This window comes from Cinclus cinclus, chromosome 2 (assembly GCF_963662255.1).
Source record: "Cinclus cinclus chromosome 2, bCinCin1.1, whole genome shotgun sequence".
In the NCBI taxonomy this organism is placed as follows: Eukaryota; Metazoa; Chordata; class Aves; order Passeriformes; family Cinclidae; genus Cinclus; species Cinclus cinclus.
The window spans coordinates 66,060,715-66,071,619 of NC_085047.1; the positions used below are offsets into that span (position 1 = coordinate 66,060,715).

General features: G+C 38.5%; 1 pseudogene; it reads left to right on the forward strand.

Moving 5' to 3' along the window:
• The first annotated feature begins 689 nt into the window (after window positions 1-689).
• Window positions 690-3,852, forward strand: LOC134057887 (uncharacterized; annotated as a pseudogene).
• The last annotated feature ends 7,053 nt before the right edge of the window (window positions 3,853-10,905 follow it).

Here is a 10,905-nt window from a genome sequence, read left to right on the forward strand (position 1 = left end):
ACAGTTTGCCTAGGCCACTATTTTCACTCTTGTGTTAGGTTTTGCACACACTGTCATGTTGAAGTAATCCTCAGCAGCATGCATTGCAATTATATACTCTCACTGCCTTCAATCATACAGCTCACTATAAAAATTACTTTCAGTAGTAAGATGCAGTATTTGAAATATTAAAAGTATGGCTTTTAATCTCTACTTTAGTAATCTTAGAACTGCCTATTCACATTCTCTATATTTCCCATGTACTTTGACAACCAAACAGCAGTGTGATCAATTCCCTCAAGGGCAGAGAGACCCTGCAGAGAAGCCTCAACAAATTAAGAGAGATGAGCAAATACCAACTGTACGAAGTCCCACAGGGTCAAGTGCTGGATTCCTCACCTTTGATGGGGCAATGAGTTTGTGTGAATAGACTGGGGAATGAGAGGCTGAAGGGCAGCACTGCAGAAGGGACTGGGGTGTCTTGGTTGATGACAATTTGAACATGAGTCAGCAGTGCCATGGAAGCAGGAGGGCCAGCCCTGTGTGCTGGGGTGCCTCAGTCACAGCATTACCAGCCGGGCAAGGGAGGGGATTGCCCTGCTCTACTCTGCTCTGAGCTGGGGTGGCCTCACCTTGAATATTGTTTGCAGCTGTGGGTGTCACAATAGAAGAAGGATATTGTGACGTTAGAAAGCATCAAGAGGAGGACCATGAGGATAGTGAAGAGTCTAGAGAGGAAGCCTTATGAGAAGTGGATGAGGTCACTTGGCTTGCTCATCCTGGAGGAGGCTGAGGGGACACCTCATGAGTCATTCAACATCTTCATGATGGGAAGCTCATGGGCAGGTACCAATCTCTTCACTGATGTGACCAGTGACAGGACTCAAGAAAACTGAGTTAGGATAAGTTCACATTCATTTCTAGTGGAGTAAATAATTATTGGCATAATTTCAGCTGCATTTAGTCCAGATCTGGAGTACATCTATAAAATCCCCTCTTTTACAAGCCTCAGATTTTCCTTTCTTTTACTATGTAGATTGAGGAGGAAATATGGCCTTAGTCTTTGTCACATGTTGAAACCTACAGTTCTTTCCTACTACTTACATTCCTAAATTATAAAAGGAGGGGGCCTACATGTTAAAATAACCAGTGTGACTTTAAACTTTACATTTTAGCATGGAAACAACTACAAAAGCTGCCAATTTACATGAACTACATCTTATTAATCACTATGACATTTCTAAAGAAGCTGAAAAAATTAACTGAACTATAATATTCAGACTTGTCTTGGTGATGAGCATGGAAGAAATAAGATTTTAATAGTCTTGAGGAGTTAAAGTGAGGTAAAAAGCCTGGGAAAGATTTATGAACCCAAGATACTGATCTTGTTTGATATTATAGGTTTCAGTATTACTCATCTGCATTGCCTATTTAATTTGTGTGAGCAGGCAGGGGAATCAAATATCCTGGAGAAAAGGATTCAGAGGGCTGATCGTCCTGTAAAGTTTTCCGTGGGAATTGTATATATTCATCTCCTGGGATTATGGAGCATTTTACATGCCATATTTCAGTCCCCTACCTAATTAACATACAGAACTGAGCTGAGAGACAGTACAAAGAGATGATGTGATGTGTGTAGTGATTCAAACAGAATTGCCAAATCTTATTGTAAGCTCACTGGACTTTTTTTAATATCCTGAGCACATAGTGCATGATTAAAAAACCCCTACATATCACTCACTTTGATCGGATAACAAATATTGCAAACAGGTTTATACTTTAGTTGGAATATAGTATTCCTCTGCCCCCCAAAATTCATAAGAAGTAGACAAGCTACCAGTGTAATCTAAGATGTTCATGTGTCTGAAGTAATTCATCCTCTTTTCAAGCAAAGCAAAGTGATTGTCATAGAATTCATGGATCTTGTTGGAGTTGGAAAAAAAGAATGTTGCCTGGGAGGCAATGAAGATTGCAGACACCCTACCATCATGCTCTTTTATGACTTAATTCTCACTTTTCATGTGCATTTCCTAAATATACTCAAATATTTTGAATTATGAATATTAATCCTAGTCTGAATTTGAATAATATAGAGACCATACATGTTCCCATCTATGTAATTTCTTATAATTTAGAAATAACTCTGAATAGAGTAACCCCAAATTTGTGTCAAGGTAGCTAGGAGCAAAGGCCCACTTTCAGAGTCTATGTAAGAAAATATTTCATGACAACCATCAATACCAATGGCAAAAAATAAATTTAGCCAGATGGAAAATAATGTTTTGAATTAACATAATGGATGGAGAAATTAAAAAAATATATTAATGAAAATAATGACTTGCTAGAGAACCCTAGTCATAAAAATCCTCATTACTTACTTCAGATGGACACAACTTATTTGATCACCACTGCCACTTGATGCTGTGTCACTGCTGCTGTGCCATTTGAAATTACATCATTGAGGATAGCCTCACTGACAGAGCTGCCAGATGGCAAACTGTTTCAAGGAAAACACAGCAGTAACTACTGTATGATTTCCTTAATTTATCACAATTTTTCTGCTGGATACTCCACAGATATAATATAGTGTGTCTGAAAGCTGGAATATGTGTTTGTATTTAGCTGTATGTATAAATTATATGACTGAACAGCATGTTAGTTAATTGCTTATTGTTGCTGAGCAAACACCAGGCATATATTCAAAACATGCTTGGTTTTGCAATATTGTCTTTTATATTGAAATTAAACTTATAAAAATTATACTTAGTCTGTACATTTACTCCAAACAATATAATATTGTTGAAGCAGGGTAGAATAAGGAATAAACAATAATAAAAAGTGTTTGAAGCTACCTTACCTCAGTTATAATCAAATTATGTAGTGAGAAAGATTGACAGAGTTTTTAAACTCCAAAAGGTGTTTAAAGAGGAAATAGTATAATCAAGTTAGGCTTGTGAAATTTAATCTGCTGAATATATTTCAGCACATGCAAAACAAATATACAGTTCTTGACAAATGTCAGTATTGATTTACAATAAATTTTATTTTCAATTTAGCACTATATTTACTCATTTACTTACTTATTTGTTGTTCATGGACACTTAACCTCTAGTCTCTGTTCCATGACTTCTGGGAGGAAGGTGGAATCTCCTGGACCATAGCACAGCCCCTGAGGGGTGCAGCTAAGTGAGAAAGTGTCTGACTCAGAGGATAAATATTCTTTGAGGAAAATCAGCAATTTATCACTGCTGCTCCTACTTCTATTTGCCATCTCTTGTCACGTGGCATGATTTAACCAAAATGGAAGGAGAAACTGGTCTTTCAAGAAGAGAATGAAAATCTTCAGCAAAAGAACAAAGTTTTCATGTTGAGAACAAAGCCTACTATCAGGAGAATCAAAGTGCCCACAGGCAGAACAAAGTCCTTTGGGAACAGAATAAAATCCTTCAAGAGAAGCATAGGGACTCTTCAGAGGAAACAAAGAACCTTGAGAAACACCAAAAGGTTCACCAACAAAAAATAAAGCCCTCAGAAAAGAGATTAAGGCTCTCAGAGGATAAGAATGAGCATTTGCATTGAAGGGAAAAGCTCTTCAGCATGAGATTTTAGCTTCATGAGGAAAACACAAAGCCTTCAAGGACCAGCTTAAAATTCTTCAAGAGGACAACAAAGCCTTTCGGTAGAGGAAACAGCTCTTTGTGAAGAAAAAGTTCCTTCAGTGAGGAGAAAATTGCTCTGCAAGTAGGAAATAAGGAAGAGTCCCTAGCAGGTTGGGAGAAGGCACTCCAAGAAGAGCACAAAGACCTTCATGAATGGAATAAGATGTTTCTAGAGAAGGAGCAAAGTAATGTAAGTAAAGAACCAGGTACTTAGGGAGATTTTGCAGCAAGAGTGAAGAATTTAGGCAAAGAGTAATTTTTGTTGTTAGCCATATATCAACAAGTAATGGATAAAAACAGGTATCAAACAGCCTGTAAGCCATAGTGCAGAGGTCTAGCAAAAGTGCTGAGGTATGGATGTTGGTATTTCAGATCCCTGAAGCCCTGTAAATTAATGCTGCAATACATAATGTATATCTGTAGATGTCTGCTTTATTGAGGTATTGAATATCACAGAAAACAAGTTGATAATTTTAGTATTTCAAAGGTTAGATCAACATGTTTTACCATAGAATACTGGGGGATATTAATAGAAAATTAATTCTGATGTAATGAACATTAAAGTCATATACAAGTGAGACTGTGACAGACTCATTTTTTACATCTAGATTAACCAGTAAAATAATATTTCTGAAAATAATTGGTATGAAATACTTCCAGAATATGATAACAAATTCTTTATCTCAGATATTTTCCTTCAAAGATCCATTTTTAACTTGAATTTGGAGGAAAATAATTCAGTATATCTGTGCTATTAAAAAAAATATTATTATGCAATCTTGAACTTTGCCTTCCTGGACAGTTCACCACACTACTTTTTTCTGTTTCTGTTTTGTGCAATTTCAGTGCCAAGACGTATGCATCATTACTGCCAAAAACAATACTTAGATGAGTCAATGATTGTCTTTAATTGTATATTTTTGTCAAATGTCAGCCTTGTAAGCTTTGTACCCTTTGGCACCTGTACATGAATTTATAACACATTTCAGTATCCATAAAAATGTTGCGTTATTATATGATAAAAACACTGCCTTCATGGTGTGCAAAAATATTATTTCAAAATCTTGAAACCAAAAAAAGACACCAGAATAAAACCAACACATTGAGACTACCTGGTGTGCATTTAGGAAATCAGGGACAAGAACTCATTGTATGGATGTGACCAGTATGTTTTTGATAAGTCTAACCATAACCAGACTGACAAAGTGAGTACTTGACACACTACCTTGAGTCCAGGTCTTTGGAAAATATTTCTCGTTCATCCAGAAACTGAGTTAGCAACAAAATGTATTAAAATACAAAATACTTTTTCATGTAGAAACAGTAGGGATAGCAAAGAAAATTTTCTAGTCATGGTTCCAAAATCTCAAGGAGAAGGAGTACAGGCAGTAGAGCAAGGACATCTGTAGCTAGCACCTGAGACAGGCAAATTTACATTTTTCTTTCTTTTGCCAAATGTTAAACTCTTAATATTTATATCTCTGACCTTAAAGACCAGATAGGCTTTGCTAAGTTGAGCACAGCAGTGTACTAGTGGACATCATGCCTAAGAAAACTGATGCAATTTGGAAATATTGCGCTGAAGAAGCATCAGGAGGTTTTCTTGTACTGTTGATTACCCACTGACTACTTTATCCTCAGTTTAGAGAGTTTTGATTCAGCCCCCTCCTTTGGAGACATATACTTTGTATGTTAGAGGCACTGTCAGCAGACTGCTGTCTTGCTTGTAGAGATCCTGTTTGTATGTTTTGAGTGACCACAGAAGAGAGAGCTAAGGAGAGATGAACCATGGACTACAGATCATTACTTGAAGCTTTTTATGGATGTAGGCTAAATTACATACATAATTTATTAATTACACATGTGATGTATTACTTATGTAAATACTGTATAATAATTGCTGAATATCAGGTGATCTAAAAAAAACCCAAAAAAAAACCCCAGCAACAAACAAAAAAAAAAACCTAAAAAACCTCCAAACCAACCAATAAACCTCTATAATTATAGAATGATTTAGATTGGATTTGACCTTTAGAGATCCTTCATTGAAAGCAACACCAGATTACAGGATACTCTACATAAGTGCAACTTTAAGCAATGTTGCCTTAAAATGGGGGAAGGAAAATAAATCTGTCTTCAGAGTTTGTCTGATTCCTCTGCTTGGTTCATTAGTCCAGTACTGGACATGTCTGATGGGTCCTAGTTGCAGAGAGAGGTGACTTAGCCTAGTGCCATGTGGGCATGGCCAAGTTGCTATTCTATTCCTCTATTCCTTCTCTAGGAAGCATGATTTTGGGGGAAGAAAGTGGTGAATGTATTCTGCAAGTGTCCCTCAGTTTCTATGGAGGAGTTTTTTTCTATTTTTTCCATGACTCTAGCAACAGGTGCTCTTTCCTGGGCAGGTATAAATCAGGGCGCTGTGGGCTCCCTTGCCTGCATGCGTGTTTAGTTTAAGATGAGTTGCTTATGGCAGTGCCAGAGCTTGCCAAAGCCAGCTGTGACTAGTTCAGAGTAGTTCAGAGCTTGTCCTCAGAATGCATCCTGCAACAACCAGAAACCCAGCCAGCATACCAGTTACACTCAATACAGTATTCCTGTACTTGCTCTGTCACATTACCAGTATGAGAATGGCTCTGTCCCCAAGCCTGGACCTTGTGTCAGATAACTTTTTCAACTAGGTATAAATTGGATGTGTGGGTGCATTTCACTCATTGTATTTTTTTTTCCACATTGGACAATCAATTGCAGTTTCTGTGCCTTTAAACTCACAAATAGCATTTTCCAGGTAATTATTTTCTTCTGTTCTGCCCATTCAGAATTGCATTGCAACAGGATTCTTGGATAATGCTTCTAATCATGATTTGCAAAGCCCAAAACCTCGCAGTTTTCTTTGCACGGCAGTAAGAAATCCTAAGGATTGATTCACACAGTAGATAGAGGAGTTTGTGACTGCAGTGGACAGAGTTTTACAATTTTAAAGCAGAGACAAAAATTGTTTTCTGGACAAGGAGTCAGGGTAGTAAGTTGGGGTAGTTAAGACATGCATTCTGAGTCAGATTCCTGCAAGCTAGAGAGTCCTGGTTAGTGCATAACTTAAGTGATAGCTTATGCTTTGTCTCTCAGATGGCATATGTATGTAAGGAGTAAACCTTTTCACAGATATAAGACAAAATTTGCTGTTGTGCAGTGGAAACACCTTTGTTCTTTACCACCTGTGTGGTGACCAGCTGAGGGAGAACTACCACTTTCCCCATGGTAACTTGATACACATAGCTGTGCATCCTCTGAGGCACTCACAGAACTTGCATCCAAACTCCCATGTCTGTGAAGAGAAAGCTCTCCCTGTTTTCTGATAGTCTCATATCCAAGTATGTTGCAAGCTCTGTTGAAATATAAGAAGGTGCTCTTCTAGAAATGCTTTCTGTAATCTTTTTCTTTTGGTCCCCTTGGAATTTTATGATGTGTTTACTCAGAATTAGGGACTATGATAATAATGTGGCAAGATTATGTGCTAGTGATGATAATATGCCTTTTGGAAAATAATGCATTTATTTCTAATTACATTTGGGAGTATTTTTATTCTGGGATTGAATACTTATATAATAAAGAATTATGGTGCTTTAATTTGTCATTATAGCATTAATATGATTACATTTACTTGCATATAAATAAATTAATTATTCCATAAATACATTATGTTTAAAACATTACAAAATTATTGTGTGTAATTAAAAACTTCACATATGATTAACAATATTTCAAAGTATTATAAATTAGCTGTTTATTTCCTGTAAAAAACTGAACACCGCTGTGGCATTAGGAACAATGATAAAGCTTCAGCTAAATCTGTATAACGATAGATTGACTTTTTGTGATGCTGAAGGTCTTGGGCTGTAACAAGCAGAATGAAGTCCTGTTGGAGGTGTGGTGGGTTTACTGTGATTGGATGCCAGGTGTCCATCAAATCTGTTCTACCACTCCCCTCCAGAGATGGACAGGGGAGTGGACATATAAAAAGGGTTCATGAGTTGAGATAGGGACAGGGAGAAATCATTTCATTGATTATTGTCACAGGAAAAAAGACACTCAGCTTGGGAACATTCAATTAATTTATTACCAATCAGAATCAGAGAAGGATAATGAGAAGTAAAGCAAATCTTAAAAACAAATTTCCTTTTTCATGGGCTCTACCTCCTCCCTGCCAGCAGTGCAGCGAGATGGAGAATCGGAGTTATGGTCAGTTTCTCACACTCTGTTTCTGTCACTGCAGATGGGAGTCCTTCCTCTTCTCCAGAGCAGAATTCTTCCCACAGGAGACATTTCTCAATGAACTTTTCCAACGGGAGTCTTTCCCACAGACTACAGTTCTTCATTAACATTATGGCATGCAGTCTTTCAGGAGCAGCCTTCTCAATTCAGGGTTCCTTACAGGGTCACAGGTCCTGCTAGAAAATCTTTTTCAGCATGGGCTCCTCCCTTCATGAGTGCACAGGTCCCTGCCAGAAGGCTGTTCCAGCATGGGTTTCCCAAAGGTTCACAGCTCTTTTTCAGGCATCCATCTGCTCTGGCTTGGGTGTCCTCCATTGACCTCCATTGGCTTCATGGGGGCAGCTTTATTCACCATGGTCTTCACACCAGACTTTGTGGGAATCTCAGCTTCAGCACCTGGAGCACCTCCTCCCCCTCCTTCTTCACTGACCTTGTTGTTTCCAGAGTTGTTTCTCTCATATATTCTCACTTCTCTCTTCTCTCAGCATGCTTAAATTTGCACAGTAAATTCTTCCTTCTTAAATATCTTATCACAGAGGTGCTATTATCATTGCTGATTGACTCAGCCTTGACTGTCTGCAGATCTGTCTTGGAACTGATTGGCATTGGCTCTGTTGGACATGGTGGAAGCTTCTGGCAACTTCTCAGAGAAGCCAGTCTGTAGCCCAAACCCTCTACCATAACTTGGCCACACAAATGCAATACAAAGAAAACCCTCAATCCCAAAGCACAGTTACCAGAAGTGTGCATCAGGGATCAATAGTGAGGCTCATGCTGCTTAACAGCTTCATTAATGACCCAGAGAATAGGATGGAATGAACCCTCAGCAAGTTTGCAGATGACATAAAACCAGGAGGAGTGACTGATATTCCCAATGGTTGTGCTGCCATTCAGATGAACGGACTGGAGACTTGGACAGATAGGAACTTAATGAAGTTCAGCAAAATCAAACACATATTTCCACAGGGAAATTCCTGGGGAGGAATAAGCTCATGTACCAGTAAATGCTTCCTGCTGACCATCTGGAAAGCAGCTTTATAAAAAAAATGACCCAAGGCACTGGCAGACATCAAATTGAAAAGGAGATGTCGGTGTGACCTTGCAGCACAGAAAGCTAATGGTATCCTGGGCCGCATTAGGAAAAGTGTTGCCAGCAGGGAGGTGACCCTCCCCCTCACTGTGCATGAGGCCACAATAAAATAACGTGTCCAGCCCTGGACACCTCAGTACAAGAGAGATGCAGATTTATTGGACAGTAAAGCAAAGGGCCACTGTCTCTCAATTTAAGTCCTTGAGTAGAGGCTGGCAGACCTGGAACTGTTCAGCTTGGAGAAGATTCAGGGGAATTGTATGCATATGTATGGAAAACTGATTTGAGCACGGGAGGAGGGCAGTTAAGGATTTGGAACCACACTTTTGTTTGTGTTATCTAGTAAAAAACAAAAGGTCATGGGCAGAAATTAAGATATAGGAAATCCAAGGAAATTTTTATATTATTAAAATCCACACACTTTTTATTGTTAGTTACCAGACTTTAGAATAGGATGTCCAGTGGGACTGTAGAGCCTCCATCTCTGGAGATATTCAAAACTTCAATATCTTGGACTTTTTCCTGGGCAACCTCCTCTAACTTGTTCTTTGAGCAGGGGGCTGGACAACACATTTTTCAGTGGCTCCTTCCAACCTCAACCATTTTGTGATGCTTTGGCTTACCATTCCAGACATCGAGACCATTGATGTGTGCCAAGTACCTTCTTCTTCTTCTTGCCTAACTTGAAGGTTTCTTTCCAGCCATAGGTTTTCTGTAAATTTTTGGTAAGGAGACAAGAAGACTCTCAGAAACAAGCTTTACACTGAAGTACAATGTATTTAAAGAAAGATGCTATTATCAGCAGCATCATAATCCAGTTCAGACCAATTTGATTTGAATTGCAGCTCTCACAACCAAAAAAAAAAAAAAAAAGGTGAAAAGAAAGAAATGCTGCTAGAATCTTTAAATGCAATTATAATATGCAAGGTGTACATTTTTAAGATCTTTTGAAAACAGAAGCCCTTTAACATTATTATTTTTCATATTATTGTTTTATACTTTATCTCTTTTCCTTCTATCCTTCTTATCATTTTCTACCATGGTTAAAAATGTCAGATAGGGGACTACTAACATAAATTGAATCTGCCTTGTAACAGATGCTTTCAAAAATTGTGAAATTTTCAGATCCATAGGTAAACAATATTTATTATGTATTTCCATTGCCATAATGAGAGAAAGAGGAGTTAAAGGGAGAGTAAATGCAGGAAAATAGCGTTGCAATTTCCCTTATCAGGTTGGTAAATTCAGTGTCCTTCTCAGTTTCTTTCCCCCATCTCTCTAAGTTTTTAATGTGCATGTAAATGACTCATGAACTTTCGGAGCTAGCTGCACAGACACTTTTAAAATACCAGAGAGGATAATTTTTGGTAATGCATTGCATGGCTGTGCTGGTTTTGGCTGTGGTAGTTAATTTCCTTCACAGTGTCTGGTGTATGGAGCTGTGTTTTGGATTTGTGCCAAACACAGTGTTGTTAATATAGAGATGTTTCTGCTACTGGTGAGCAGAGCTTACACACAGCCAAGGCCTTTTCTGCTTTTCCTACTGACATGCTGGCAAGGAATGTGAGTGTGCATGGGAGGCTGGGAGGAGACAGAGCTGGAACAGGTGGTCCAAACTGGTGAAAGGGACATTCCAGACCATATGGCATCATGCTCTGTATGTAAAACAGGGGGAAGAAAAAGGAAAGTGTGTGGGGATGTTTGAAGTGATGATGTTTGTCTTCCCAAGTCACTGTTACATGTGATGGGACCCTGCTCTCCCAGAGATGGATGAACCCCTGACTGCCCATGGGAAGCAGTGAATGAATTCCTTGTTTTGTTTTCTTGCATGTGTGGCTTTTGCAGTCCCTGTTAAACTGTCTTTATTTCAACCCACGACTTTCCTAGCTTTTACCCTTCTGATTCTCT